This window comes from Chelmon rostratus, chromosome 19, assembly GCF_017976325.1.
Source record: "Chelmon rostratus isolate fCheRos1 chromosome 19, fCheRos1.pri, whole genome shotgun sequence".
NCBI classification, from domain to species: domain Eukaryota; kingdom Metazoa; phylum Chordata; class Actinopteri; order Chaetodontiformes; family Chaetodontidae; genus Chelmon; species Chelmon rostratus.
Window position 1 is genome coordinate 10,242,334 of NC_055676.1, and position 16,536 is coordinate 10,258,869.

Genomic DNA, 16,536 nt, shown 5'->3' on the forward strand with positions numbered 1-16,536 from the left:
AAGTACACATTTCTGCATGTACTTGCATCCTTACTACAAAGAGCCATGTGGTTTACTATCTTATTTTTGGCTGATGTTCAATTCCAAACATCTTTTTAAAATAATAACTGTTAAACTATGACTTTTTTTTTTTTAAACCAAAGCTCTATCTGTATCCTAAAAGACAAAAGCCAGGGCAAAAATATTCCAGGTATTCCCCAGATGTAGTGGGGCAAGAAGGGAAACAGTCGAAGAAAATCATCTTTTTATTGAACCTGAGGTTTATGGCCACCCAGAACATGAATAGATCAACAAATACATGGAGGAGTGTCCGTCCTTGTATTGCATGTTCAATCACACATAGGCTACCTTGGGCCCCAGAAGTGTGAACCGCCCACTCTGTGCCACATATGGAAGCTGTGCCATATTCATGATCTCATTATGCATGTCTAAGTGGTCCTGAAACAGCATGTACATTTTAACCCAATTTGATTGATTGTTCTCATGATATGGTAATAATAGCCTGAGGCTTGTATGGGGTGCAATCTTCCGCTGCTCTCATCACTCCTTCTCCCCATCTCAATGACAGGTTCTCTCACTTTCTCCACCCTTCATCTGAAATGTAAGACAGTTATAATGTGACTCCCCTTATGGAAATCCTGTCATTAGGAAAGAGTGGAAATTTGTCATTCAAATATGTATTTGTTATCATGAGAAACAATGTCATCCTTCACTGGATATGGTGATTATATTCCATACCTTAGATGTGTGTGTAATTTCAGAATCTGTGTATGTAAGATTAGCCTCCCGAGCTACAGTTTTGGCATAAATGCATACATAAGAGCTAATTTGAATGAAGAATGGTATGTTCATTCAGTGCTGACATTTGACTACACCCCATGAACTGTGAGCCCATGCAATTGTACATTGTTTGGGTTAGTGAGTATGTGTCTATAAGGCAAGCTTTACCCCATGCTGGAGAGTCGTTAGGAGCCGGAGTAATTGACAGAACAATGGTGGCTGAAGATTGAATGAGAAAGGAGTTCGATATTCGGTCCTCTTCAGTTCAGGGGGAGAGGTCAGAGGGCCCCGTGCTGTTCTTTCTGATTGCGCCAAGCTTAACTCACGTGGCGAATGAACACATACAATCAATGGCCAGGCCAAGCAGGACCAGTGGGACTGCATTTACAACCCGAGTTAAATCAAAGGTCCCTTCAGCGCAATCTGAATCCAATGGAGGAACTCCCCATGCATCAGCAAGATGTATGGATGTTAATGACCGGCCTGCTGAGGGTGTCTGTGTGCTGCGCACATGTGCACCTATTTATGTGTATTTGATTAAGTGGGAAATTACAGAAAAGACTACTATTAGTTTGAGCGTTGCAGAGTGGCAGTGTTGATTAGTTCTGTGTTGCAATCTGTTTAATTAATACTGATTCAAAAGTACACTCCAGCAGACAAAACAGAGAAAATTAGACTGTGTGTGGGCGAAAGACGAAAAAAATGCAGTAAGACGAAGTAAGAGATGAGGTGCATTTATGTGTGTAGGTGTGTGTGTGTGATTGTGCATGTATTTTCCGGTGTGTCCTTGAATGTGTGAATGGTCTTTTGAGTGCAATGCTACTGGTGATGGATAGGGGAGGCGAAGCAGTTACCCTCCCAGGTGGTCTAATTTGTATGTTTTTGAACTGCTGTTTTCTTCAATTGGCTTATCACAGGTACAGGTAGCATACAATTTGATATGAAATATATTTGACTGTGTTCCATAATCCTTTTAAGTAATCATGCAGGCATGTTATTTTCTTGTTTGCCAGTAGGGCCACTAATGCATTGGTGCTCTCTTCTCACCGTCTCCCTTATATCAAAAAAGATTACTACAGCAGTCCAAGCCAGGCAACTACGTGATCGTTAGATGGATCTGCAATATCGATTGTATGTAATTTAATTTGCATGAGTGGCATCTGAGTCCTGTGTGTTGCTGGGCTCTCTTGTGCTTTATGCAATCATAAAGGCTCCATACAGGAAAGTGTCCGCCACGTCTAACAAAATAAAAACGCAAGTCTTATTTATTCCCTCAAACCTGTCGTCATTAATGGTAATCAAAATGGACGCGATGCCACTAATTAGCTATAATTAAAATCTCAGGGGAATGATTTATACCACATCCTCCTACTTAGAAATACTCTCTGCCTTCTCCTTCATCCAGCCTTTTCCCTTAACAACTTCAGACATGAATTAGATATTTATTGTGGATTCTATCACATCCTTGACCTGCATGTTATCAGTGCACTACTATCTCTGCCTGTGAAGTGAAATATCCTTGATTGAGCCCTCTGGGGCTGAAACTGAACTCGGCCTTGGCTCTGGGGCTAATCCAGGTAAAGCAGCCAAAGATGCAGAGGAGGTTAATTTCTTCGGTTATCCACTGTGTCAGTCCGTCTTGTTCAGGGGCCATGATCATAAAATGCTCTTCCCATGTTGTCAGGTAATCAGTTCAACAGGAACCTACAATCAGTCCAAACTCTCACCCATTTGTTGAAATTGAAGTGAACACAGTAGCGTTTTTAAAACAGGCATCTCTTGTTCCTTTCAGTACAAATTTAAGAATTAAGCATATTAATAACTTTAAAGTAAAAGTAAAGCCTCCTAACAAAGCTCTGTAGTTCCTCCGTCTGACATTTATCAGCAACCAAAGCCAGTGCTGGTGGGGAGTTGCCCACAGACAAGTTGGAGATTGGCCATGAAGCCTGGTGGTGTTTGATAAGGCAGGCCTGTTGGCCTTGGGACCCTAGGCTCATACCCTGTGATCCACTTCATCTTCTAATAAATCATCCGCTGAATCCTTGGCCCCTGTTAATGCTTTAGAGCTCTCTTTGAGGTGAACTTTATACTGCAAGAACTTGTCAAGGGATTTCCAGCACACAGACATTGACCAACAATTTAAACATGCTATGTTCAGGGTGTAGAGCTGCACTGACTAGTCTAAGATTAATCAGTAAGTCAATCAAAAATGAATCTGCTACTTTGATAATCAAATCATCTTTCATTGCTGGTTTCATCTTCTCCAGCGCCAAGGGTTTGCTGCTCTTCTTTGTCATACATGATTTTGGATCGTGGTCAGACAAAGAAATCTGAATTTCCTTCTTTTTGACGTTTCATAGACTTAGACATGATAAAAACAATAATGGAATTTATCATCAGCTGCAGCCAAAATAAGTTCAGGTTAATTTAGAATTGGAAACAAGAAACAAAAAAAAAATATCAATAGATAAATGCAGTTTGGCTCACATATATTATAGACATACTGTATATATTTGAGTGTGTAGGTGTGAAGTGGAGACTCACAACACTGACGTCGTTTAGATTTGTTTGCCTAACTGCTGTGTGAAAACAGTGCATGGAAAGAAATGTAAGGCATGGCAGAATCAGGGCCTGTGTGCCTCTCCCCCTCTCATCAAGTCCATCTTTCATCCAGTGGCTGAGGAGGAGAGGGTTCTGTTTACTTGACAGATTAATGAGGCAAGAGAGCAGAAGTAAGGGTTCAGGCCAGCAAGGGGTCACGGTGGGGTCAGCATTCTTATTAACCCTGTCCAGATATACCAAACTAATACACTGAACCAGGGCACAGCTTGTTTGTTTGTTTAGGTTTGTGTCGGGGCATGCGCATCCATGCGGGTTTCTCGCCTGTTTTGACATTCACTTCTTCCTCCGAGTGCGTGAGAGAGAGACAGAGAGGGGGCTTTCTCATCCAGAAAACATGCAGGTGTCAGTGATGAAACTGGATTGGTTCAAGGCAACATACCTTCGTAAAACCTGCATATAAAAGCATGCATTGCATAGATGATGCAAGTGAAATCCTGAAAATATAAACAAGAGTCTGGTATGTTTTAAAGAGGCAGAAATCCAAACCAAGCTACCAAGCATGCATTCACCTTGACATAAAAAAGGTGCTGAATGTGTTTTTTAATTACACACAAGGGGAGCACAGAGAAAAATTAGTGCCACTGTCATATTGATTTAAATGGTGAAACAAAAAAAAAAAAAGTGAGATATAAAAGTCTAACGGCGACCTGTCGGCATCATCAAAAATAACCAAAAACAGTGATATGACTACTGGCGAAGAGAAGAGGAGACCTCATTAGAAGCTGAGTGGCGTGAAGGTCCTGGACAAACACTTGACACTACACTTTGTAATGTGAACATAGCAAAACACACTATTCTAAAAAAAAAAAATAATAAAATAAATAGGTAACTTACTTATTTATTTGCAGTTTTCAAAGAAAACTACACAGATTTTAAAAAAACCTGTATATCAGTTTCAATTTGCACCTCCCTGTGCATCAAGTTTTTACTTGCAGCCAGAGGACACTGCTTTCCACATTTACCATAAACGAGGTCCTCCTGTGGCAAAGACAGCTGAGAATATGCTTCTGGCAACCACAAAATAAAGAGGAAATCCAAATGAGGGGTCGATTATGCAGCCAATTTGCATAAATGCATAGATGCATTATTGACTGTATTGACCTTTATCCATCTAGGGTAGATTTGCTCAACTAGGAGCTGCGCAACATACCAATATAAGTAAAATTCTTGTCATGTAATTGCATTAAAAAAAATCCCATTTAACCTCCTCTCATATTGTTGCTAGGCACCATTACAATGAAATAGGCAGTCGCACATATGTGTCACGTTTAGCTAAAATACCTAACGGCACCTGTGTGCCACAAAGCCTCATAAGAACGCTGCCACTCAACATTAATGAAAATAAGAGTTCCTCAGAGCTCTGCTCCCCACAGCCACTTCATCTGCATGATAGCCGGAGGGCTTATTACATTACCATGTAACTAGCAATGATTTATTAACACTCATCATTGTGTTGTCATGCTGCCTATCGTACTCGCTCGTTAATTCAGCCCACATTGTGGAAGTTTGACTGCGATCGCGTATGTTGAACACGTGTCCGTGTGTATCAGAGGACATGTGCTGGAGTTAAGGCTGCCGCTCACTGCATCTTGCCAGTTTGAAGGCAGAAATTTGTAATTTGGGTTGGTCCCTTGCCAGAGCTGAGACAACCAAGAGTCTACCAAATCCCCCGAGTGTGATAGGTTGAGAGACCTGTCAATAAATGCAACCATCATCTCCAAAGCTGCAGCACAACACAATTTTGAACAATAACTGCTGCCAAGATTTCACTACAACTTTAATACAGCCAAGGTCACACTTTGACACCCCTGGCTAGAGGCCACAAGAGGATCTGAATCTCATTGGCTCTAACATCAGTCATGATTGTTGCCACGTGTCAGCCTGTATTTGCCGTATTTGGCCTCAATCAACCGGTAATTACTGTCACCATGACAATCCCACATTGCTAGTCCAGATTAAAAGCAAGTGTTGTAAGATCCTCTCCAAAAGCAAACACTGTAGTCTTTAATTCAGAATGATCCAGAGAGATTTCCATAGTCAGAACTTCTATTGACTTTCAGTGCAATCAAAATGGAAAAGAAAGCGCAGAGCTCTCACAGGCACGCATCAGTCAAACACTTCATAGCTCCCATGGTGAGAACTTAGTTCAAGTAGACTCAAGCTTTGTGGTAGATCTCCACCCAGAATAAGAAATCTGAAAGTTGCTCAGTCTCTCAGGCTATGTCTAAAAGAGGTCCAGTGAAGTTGTTAATCTATTGAAAACACAGAACAAAAGCTGTACTGTCTTGCTAAAAGTCAAGAACATCAAAGGTACGGTGTGAACGGGTAGAAAAAAATAAAAAATAAAAAAGTTCTGTCATGTTAATGCTCTGTATAAATGCTACAATCAAATATATCTACTGGAGTCCCATTGAGAGCAGAAGAGGAAAGACGAGTGAAACGGGAAGGGCAGGGATGATTACACATACAATTTCCTCTGTTCCCACAATGTTGCGGCACACGGAGAGATTGACTGAAACAAAAAAAAGAAAAGGAAAAGAAAGAAGGGGAAATGAATGAAGCGAGGGGAGTGGTAAGCCAAAAGCAAAAAGAGAGATGAAAAGATAAAATTATGAAAAACTCCAGCAAGTGCGATCAGAGAGATACCTCTCAGGCCGCAACATAAAAGCCTATATTATGAGACCCAACAGCAACTGAGAAGCAAATAATAAAAAGGACAACTTAATCTAATCCCTTGTCAGCTGTGTATATGTGTGAGGAACAAGGAAGAGAAGAAGAGTCATTTCTGGTGGAGGGTTTAATCTCCAAGGGGAAGATTAGCCAGTCACACTGAGTTGATCTTATTGTCCAGGATAAGAGGATAAGCACCATAGCCCTCTGGAGAATTTTACTAACACTCCTGCAGCTCACAGAAATCAATCAGCGGATAGAAGACTGTGTTTATACAAAGATTGATTGTGTTGCATTGTATTTGCTGCTTGGCTCATAAGCACCAGCTGGTCAGTTGAGAGCCGTTTAGTGGCCGACGGTTCAAAAGGTGGCGGTCGCCCCGGCTCTCAAGCTGATGTTCTGTGTTTTCTCAACGCCTTGATTGTCCAGTAATTCACTCAAATGAGAAACCATACAACCAGTGAGACTGAAAGAAAAACATGTCTTCAAATCAAATTCTGGGAGAACCTCACTCAGACTCACGAATTCTTTAATCTCATATGACAGTGCAGCTGACTCACAGGTAGAAAAGTAAACACTTCTGTTCAAAGGGTTTATAGATGCTGTGTTTCTGTTTTCAGAAGTTAAAAAGTGTTTCTTTTTCTGATACAAACTAGCTGTGATATTCTGTTTGAAATTTCTAAAGTGTCGTTTTTTTTAAATGTAAGAGTACCTTAACCGCACATCAGTGTGCCAAGAAAGGATAAGATAGGATAAGATAAGATAGGATAAGAAAAGACTTGATTAAGACTTTAGAGGCTATGTACACAGTATATACTAAAGAGTATAAAAAGTGTAGAATGACTCAGTTTCACAGTGGATTTGATTTTGAATATATGCAAAGTAAAAATGCAATATTGCACAAAATGAGTTGCACAGATGTAATGGATATACAGCATATTCATTCTTTACATCATAAGTGCATGTGAGGCCGCAACGTATAGAAGATCTGGATAAATTTGGGTGAGGTGAACACACAGGGACGACAAAATATTAAGGAAGACGGTTGAGGCTGCGAGAAGTGGCAGACAGCTGTGATTCTCTCTGACTGTATGGAAACTCAGACTGACTCACAAGTCAGAGCAGAGTCAGTCTGACAATGACCTCGCACTTCTGAGCATGAGGGATACATTTACCAATGCAACTGTAAATATGTTGGCTGTGAAATCTGTTTATATACTGCTTATTTGCCTGTATATTTTAGAGGAACTGAACCTCATGTTCATCTGCATGTTTCTTCCTAATTCAGGACGTGTGGCCTAAAACCACAGGAGTACAAAGCATGCATTAGTGGGCTGTGTGTTCTGAGTGCTTGGTCTAGGCTACTAAAACTCCTGATTCAGGAAAAAGAAGTTATTTTTGGTAAATATTGGAAAAAGCAATGCATTCCCATCTTCAAGTCCGCATAGACTTAGATATTTTACCAAGAGCACCATCTTTCCCTAACCAAGCAGCTCTCTGAGGCTGCACTTGACGCTAAACGCTAACGTCAGCATTCTAGCATGCTCACACTGACACCGCTAACATGCAGCTGTGTAGCAGGTTTAAGCTTTTCCATTTGCTAATTAGCACTCAACGCGAACTACAGCTGAGGCAGGCATCAGGCATCTGGCCGTGAACCAAAGTATCAGACAAATTTTGACCTGATGATGAGAGTAGGGGAAAAGTTACTGGACCACCAAAGTTATCAGTTTGTTTTGAGGGGAATACGAAAATATCTGCACCAAATATTGTACTACTCCGTCCTGTAGATTTTGAAATAATTTACAGAATAAGTGAAAAATTTGACCTGCTGGTGGCGTCAGAGGAAAAATCAGGGGATCAAGAATATCTGTATAAAATGTAATATTCTACACTATCCACAGAGCCATGCTGCAAGCATGGTTAAAAATGTTTATCATGCACAAGCTGCCAGGAGAAGATACTGTAGGGAAAACAAATTAAATGTGTTGACAGTGAACATCTTGCAGACACACTTCGTACTAACATTTCACACTGGCTGTGAAACGATAGTGTACCAGTCAAAAGTTTGCACACACTGACTCATCAAATGACTTTTCCTTATTTCTATTATATTTTTTGCATTATAGATTAATGCTTAAGACATCAAAACTGTAAAATAACACTTGTGGAATTATCGAGAAAAACATTTTAAACAAGGTAACATGTTTATAATTTAGATTCTTAAAAAAAACAGTGACAGTTTACTTTGATGACAACTTTGCACATTGTAGTCATTCTCTCAACTAGTCACCTAGGATGGTCTTCAAATCAACAGCTGTGCCTTGTCAAATGTTAATGACTACAATTTCTTGCCTTAACACATTTGAGGTCATCAGTTGTGTTGTGCAGATTAAGTATTGGAATGCAGCCCTTTTCAACTTCTTAGATATCCAAGTTATGGCAAGAACCGCTCAACTTAGTAAAGAGAAATGACAGTCCGTCAAGGCATGAAGGTCAATCAAACTAGAAGTATTGAAGACATTTGAATGCATCTTCAAGTGCAGTCACAAAACCCATCATATGCTGAAACTGACTCTCATGTGGACCGCCCCAGGACAGGAAGACCAAAAGCTACCTCTGCTGCAGAGGAGAACTTCATTACAGTTACGAGCATCAATCATCGCCAGTTAATGGCTCCTCTGATTAGATTCAAGTAGCAAACACGCATCAGCATCAACTGTTTGGCATGAATTACGCCTTCATGGTCGCTGCAAAGGAACCACTACTGAGGGAGACCAGAAAGAGGAAGATGATTGCTTGGGCTAATAAAGATAAACAATGGAAATCTGTGGTCGGATGAGTCCAAGTGTCTTTGCGATAAGCGGATCTGGTACCTCAGATATTGGACGGTATCTGCATGTGTGGTTCCCACCGTGAAGCATGAAGGAGGAGGAGTGATGGTGTGGGGGTGCTTTGCTGGTGACACAGTTGCCAATTTATTCAAAATTCAATGCAAGCTTAAGCAGCAAGGCCACCACAGTACTGATATGTCATCCCATCTGGTTTGTGCTATAGGACCATTGTTTGCTTATCAAGAGGACAATGAGCCAAGCACACACCTCCAGTCCAGGCTAGTGATGGAGTGCTGCATCAGATGGCCTGACCCTCACAATCACCCACCCTAAACCCAGTTGAGATGTTTTGGGATGAGTTGGACTGCAGAGTGAAGGAAAAACAGCCAACAAGTGCTCAGCATATATGGGAACTCTGTCAAGACTGCCAGAAAATAATAAAAATAAAATAAAATAAACAATGAATGAGAAGGTGTGTCCAAACTCTTGACGGGTACTGCATATTCTATATAAACTCCATTATGGTGATAAAATATATAAAGTGAAGCATTTATGTTTCGCTGCATACAAACAGAATATTTATTAGGTTTATTTGTTCAATGCATCAGTGTTTGACGGGGAAGACGTTTGCAATTTCTGTTTGACGTTTACATTTTGACCAGACAGCTGAAATAATCCCTCGATATGTTTTTTTTTTTTCTGAGCTCAATTTACATACATTTTCTGGCACCCTGTTGCTATGTGATAAGCAGGGCATTTCAGAAACAGTACGTTGAAGGAAAAAAATGGCCACTTTTTAATAATTAAAAAAAAAAAAATACTAATTTACATGCGATACATTCAACTTTAACTGATGATGTAGGACATATGATTTAAACAGAAACAGCTCACCGCAGAGTTTTTGCAACATGTTAACATCTCCAATTTTCGAGGAGATGTCTGTGTTTTCTCGGCTGCGTTTCAGGCTCTGATTGGCTTTTTGCTACAATATGCTGCAGAGTGGCGACACTGCCTCCTGATTGGTTGATTCATGGAGTCACATCTGTTTCATGCAGGAAGCCTGAATCCTCTCATTTCACACACCATTTGAGGGGAATATAGGAAAAATGTGGCACAGAGAAAGAAAGAAAATGGACCAGTGGGCAGTTGAGAGAGGCAAGATGCAGCAGCAACAGAAAAAAAAAACCAGAGGGGGCTTATTTCAGAAAATATTGAAGAAGAGACTGACCAAAAAAGCAATTTGAGAGAAGAACTGCAATGTCTTTCTTTCCGTTTTTTCACCCCCTGGCCCCCCCACCCCTTCTGCACTCTGCAGGCCTACTGTTAGCGCAAGCTGATCTATACTGACAGGCTGACGTTGCAGGTCTGATAGATCCTGGGGGAAATCTCCAGCATACATAAATTGGTTGTTTTACGTTTCATCTGCCTCTTGACATGGATTCATTTTATGATCTCTTTCATTATCTGTCTGTCATATGTCAATGTTTATCGCTCCATAAACACATCCATTCCACACAGATGAAACAGGCATCACTGGATGGAAAAGCAAGGTTAGGATTACAGTTCAAGTCTTTTATGAGCGCTGTGCATTTATTACCAACAACGTGGCTCGCTGAGCTGTCTCTGGGGAAGAATTTTGCTATTTCACAATGAATAAATCACAATCACACACACACACAATTTCAAGCTATTTTTGCACTTTTTGTTTCATCCTGTGACCTTTTTAACCAATGTCTGTTTCTTTCTCCGTCACCATTTTCCTGCGCATCAACCCTCCCGAGCCCCACAGGGCCTCACGCCGGCCCCGCCGGCTGAATAACTCGCCTGTAACAACCTCCTCCAAACTATCACGTTCAAGTTGCATGCAAGTTGCGCTCGAGGACGAGGGTCGGAGGCGAGTTCTGCTTGTTTCAATAGGACCTCATTAGAACCATCGGGGAGAAGAGACAGATATTAGACCTGAGATAGTGAAACTCATTAGAGAGGAGCCAGGACTCTCCTGGGATGCATGCACACACACACACACATACAAAATATGGTTTCTGCGACACCAGAACCTAATTTATTAATCATAATATTCTAATGACCCCCAACTGCACCAGGCTAAATGACCTTATTACACACAGACTCAGGTAACCTTCTGCTGAACTACAGTAGTCAGAGGTAGTCCCCGCTATTAATGTGCGGTGACCTTTATAGCTTTACTCTCGCAAGCAGCAGATGGAGCTCCAGTTGACTCCAGGTTTCATTCATTGGAGGTATTATCTGATTTCCCTTGAGGACTTCGAACCAATTAGAATCAAAACTTATTTTTGTTTGGAGAGACACAGAGACTCTGAGTACAGAAAACACTCCGCCGCACAGCTGGAGAGTAAGTGAACTACAAAAAAGTAATAAAAAAAATAATTAAAACAGCTGCAAAAGCAAATCATCTGTGTCACCACATACAGAACAGTAAATCCATCTTGCCCTGCACAATAAGGGTCCCATTAAAGGAATAGCTCAACAACCTCTGGAAAAATGCTTCTTCACTTTGGGCCTCAGAGTCTGATAAGATCGATGCCACTCTCGTGTCTGTGCAAAAAGCTGGGTTTTTACAGCAAGTTTCATGCTTAACTGTCATAAAGAGGGTTCAAATAAAACTTTCTGAACAAGCCTGTAAACTGTTTTCCTCCCTTTTGATATCCATTGACACCGATGAATAAATAACTAACAGAAAGCAGTACCAGGCCTCTAAGATTGCAGTTTTTAGATAAAGACAAAGTTGTTGTGCACTGTAAAGTTTTAACAACAGGCAGGCGGACATTCCCTGAAATGCCCAGGAATCTCACCGGACGAAGGTCTACCAACTGAAGCCTTGTTACTAAATGAAGCGAGTGAAAGGAGTCACGTTTTTTTCTCCAAAATAACTGCTAATATATTGTTGTTTATTAGACTTGGAGATTTAGACTTAGCAAACACAGGAGAGATCAAAGCAGGAGATGGATCTTTATGTGAAGACAGATGGCCAGTAGGAGCTGCTCATCCCGCCCACTGTCACACCTACTTTGTTGAATTACTGCTGGTCTCGCATGTCAGGATTCAATTATGGTGAAGGCAACTGTGCATACTGTTGTCCATGTAGTTCCTCCATCTGTTTAGATTTTCCTGTTGCCAATAGGTTTGCATCAAAGGAATAAAGTTGTGCTGAGACTGTTGACTAAGAGAAAATGAAACAATTTTGATACAAACGACCTTAAAGAAATATATTTGTTAAGCCAAAATGCCAAATATTCACAGATCCAAGCCTTTAAATGTGAGTATTGGCTATTTTTCTCTATGTTGCATCATTGTTAATTGAATATCTGTGGGTTTTGGGTTGTTTTAATGTTTCCAAGCTGGCAACAGCTGTTGCCGGAGAGGTTGTCTATCCATCTCAGGATCGCTTTGAGAGATATTCTCCTGATTCAGCACAAACATCCACTTGGACTCAAGGATGAACTGATTAGATTTTGGTGATCACAAGTCACTGTGACCTCACCAAATAAGTTTTTGAACATAACTCAAGCATCCATACACTTAATCATTATTTCACCCAAATGTCTCACAGGATAAAATGATGAATGAATGTGATGACATTTTATCTCCAAAAGGGTCAAAGGTCAGCTTCACTGTGACATCACTCTTCTGGTCATTATTCAGCACAATAACTCAGGAACAGAAGGGGAGATTGTGGCCATATTTTGCATTTGGTCAGACGCTGAATTGGTGACACTAATCTTGGGTGTCCACATTGAAACTGTGGTGATGGTATAGATGGTCTGTGCAGCCGGGCTGAAAATGTGTGTGTCCATGTTTTACAGTCTGTAGCTTCTTTGCAGCAACATCCATATTTCACACTGGTTTAGCTGATATTGAGCTTCTGGTGATTGTTGTTGCACCAAGTGATGAAGCTCCTCTGTACACCTCTGTAAAAATAGTTTCCAAGTGAAAACAGCTTCTCACTGGGAATAATTCACAGGAACACCTGTGAATATTCACAGATACACCTGTGAATAATTACAGTAGCACCTTTTATTAAATTCCTCAAAGTCTTTTCTCTATATATGAGCCTGGACAGACATGAACGTAAACTGCAGCTTGACTGGTTGGCGGAGGCAGACAGTAGCGAGGTGGCAATCCTAGCTTGGAAAAAACAAGCAATTTCAAGATGTCACTTTCAGTTCAAGGAAACTGTGAAGCGCATTGTTCACTATTTTCTAACATCTACTAGACAAGACAACTAACTTATAATGACAAATTTGTTATTTTCAGACTCAAATTTAAAACAAAAACAAACATACCTGGTGGAAAATATCAAGATTTGCCAAAAGCAGCATGCATCAGGCTACAGCAAAGCGCCCAGAGGGTTTAACAGCCACAAAGAGTGAATTATATTAAAGAGAAAAAAATGTCTTCAGGCATTGCATGTTGGCCAGGAATTACTTGTATGCCTCTTAACACATCTTTCTTACAATGCTGACTCACAGTCTGCACACATATGGAAAACTGTGCGCACAGGGTGACAAACATCCCATCCACAGCGCATCAAACAAACAAATTCTTATCGGCAGGAGCATCCACCACAGAAATCAGACCGCACGAAAAGTGTAGTCATGGCCAACTTTTTTCAGCCAGCAAGCTGATTTACAGCACGTCCTCACGCTGGCTGAGAAAACGAATTGGACATGTTGGCCATGAAGTAAATCCCATGGTCTTCTGGCTCCCATAATGGGCAAAAGTATATCAACTTTTACCTGAATGGAGCTGTTTAAGGTATTAATCTCGCAAACACATCCTGTACAGACACACAAACCGCCTCAGCCCCTCTCCTCCTATTGTTGGACTCGCTGTCGATTCGCTGTGTGGAAATAGATTTGGGTCTTTGATGTATCATTGTTGTCAGTGCTAACCAAATCACTGCTGCGCATGAAAGGAACCCCCTCGGGTCTCCAAAAGAGACAGCAGACTTTTCTTTCACTACCTTTCTCAGAGCCAGATATCCACAGAAGGAAAACATGGCTGCATGTTTAACAGGGCTTTTGTGTTCCTTAGCTCCACTTTTATTTTCCTGTTTCCGAACAAAAGGAATTTCTTTTTCGTTTTTGTTGTGTATGTGTATATCGCTTCTATTCCGCACAGAGCCCCTTTGTTACTGCACGGGCGTGTTTGAAATGTATCTTACAGAATTCAAAGAGTGCGCATATTTCCCTCTGAGTGGATTCTTTTACCTTGTTCTGTTTGGGCTTTCACACCCAACAATGGGACTGACAAATGGAGATCCCTCAAAAGCCTCCTCAAAATGACATGACCGATTTTACACCTCATTTTAGCACAACAAACTACGATGTTGGGGCTTTGCCACTCTTCGGTGTTTGAGCGGTACAGTCAGTTTTGTAATCCCAGTAGACATTTAACTTTTATTGCATCCCTTTTAACCCCGTTTCCGCTCTGTGTTTTGTCTCTGCGTCCACCTCCTGCTCTCATCCCCGTCCATGAGTCGGGGCAGCAGAAGTGATAGTTGCCAGCGAGTGTATTGAATTGTATGGTAATGGCACTGCGAAAAGGGCGCACAGTGCAGTTATGATTCTAATGAGACATGGAGGAAGCGGGCTGACCTCTCCAACCGGTGGGCCACAGACATTCATCATCCCAAACACAGGCTGGTTGAAGGGGGTGAGAGAGCAAACTGCCCTCTATTGGGAGAGACGTAACACTGCAGATGAGCAGATTAAGTGAAAGAGGCGGAGAAAAGGAGATGACAAAAAAGAGGAGCAGGATCGGGAAAAATTAGACAATAATAAAGACAACACGGGAAAAGACATGAATAGGGAGTGAAGGGGAGTTGTGTTGTAGTGTTCAGTACTAAAGGCCTGATTGTGTGCAGAGCCATTGTAAAGCACAACTGTCTGGGGCAGATAATTGATTTGGCTGTAATTGTACACCATAAGCGTAAACCACATAATCACTGCAGTCGCTACCCCAGAGCTCGGCGTGTTGTCGGGGAGAGGAGGAGATCTCACTGCGGATCTGCTGCACTTTTCTGTCTGAGAGAGAAACTGAAACTGATGGATGGACTTCAGGCACGCACAGCCACACACCTAAAAGTGTGTGTGTTGGTCAGGTCAAATCAGTGAATACAGGTTAGCATTTGGAAGCACAATCTGCAGTATGGGTTGACAGGTTTGCTCTTAGCAGTTCCACTGATTTCTTTTTCATACTTAAATTGGATGAAAAGGAAATGAATTTGAAAGGGCGAAAACAAGCCTACACGTGAAAACATTTGTGTTTGCATTGGTTCAGCCATGGCGTTTTTTCTCGGACATGTCATCTCAATTCATTTTGCAGGAATATCCGGCAATGATTTTCAATGTTTTTAGAAATCCCTTTGCAGCTTTTGAAATGGATGTTTGTACAGTAAAAAAAGGTCAGTTCCCAACATAAATAAGCGTAAATGTAATGTGCCCATGAACATTTTTTTCCTACTGAAGATGGAAATCTTCAGGTATAAAAATATTTAGTTTAATATTTTAAAAGAGCTCAGTGATTTCCTTAAACAGCTGGGTACTGTAGTTTTTCAAACAAGGGTGAATATTATGTGTTGGGGACTATTTTCTGCAGCAGATTACTACACATTTGGTGCTCTACTGAGAAGCTAAGACTGCAGGACGAATGTGACATTGACTGAAAATAATTTCAGTGCCCATTGTTTATCAGAATGAAGAACAATGTCACGCAGTGCAGCGATGTGATGGATTTCTGTGTTTTTTAACGGTTTCAGACAACAATGGATCTCTATACAAGAAAAGATTGTGTTTGGAGAATAAATTCATTGCTTATCTTATCTTTAAATGCAACTTGAAAAATCTGAGGCAAAAATTGGGATAGAAAGTCACAGGAGGATTTCCCACAGTGTGAACAATATCACAAAGAACCACCACCAACTGTGCTGCACTACACCTCAGTATACCTGTATAATTCCTCTGTGCTCAAACAGAACTGCACCTCAACAGCGCTCGCTGTGTGTCCAGATTCACACCGATATTCACCTGTGATCACCCCGAGCCAAAGCTTCTCACTGGCATTTGGAAACATTAAGTATAACTCAGAATATTACCAACAGCTTTTCCGCCTGAACCAGAATTGCTACTCAAGCTGTTTTCATCCACACTGATTTTCGGCGTCCAAGACCGTTCTCCCTTTATATTTTTCTGCTAGCGTAGGTCCTTAAATCTGCACTTTGAAGTGAGGCTAGCGTCTGAAGTGCGAACACATGAGGGGGAGTTGGGGGAGTTTTAAATACAGGCTTGGCCAGAATATGTTCAAGGAAAACCTTGGATCTTACCCCCAGCACCCCCATCCTCATGCTCAATTTGGGCTCTTTCCAGCCTTGTTTTAATTGTCTGACAACAAACATACTGCTCGGGACAAAAATAAAAAGAGTAGGGTATAGGTTGAAAAGAACTTCATACTTCAACAGCACATCTACTGCTTCTTCGAACTGGCTTTTTGTGGGCGTCTTCTGGAAGTGTGAATTGTATTTTTCAAGACAGCATGCATCTGTGTGTGTGGTCGTTGGAAAAGGTGTTGCGTCGAGCTTTGACTGTGACAA

General features: G+C 41.2%; 1 protein-coding gene across 1 annotated transcript in view; it reads left to right on the forward strand.

Moving 5' to 3' along the window:
• LOC121622874 (transmembrane protein 132C-like) overlaps nucleotides 1-16,536 on the forward strand; it is a 149,239-nt gene that overhangs the window by 88,805 nt on the left and 43,898 nt on the right. The gene's annotated exons all lie outside the window — the stretch shown is intronic.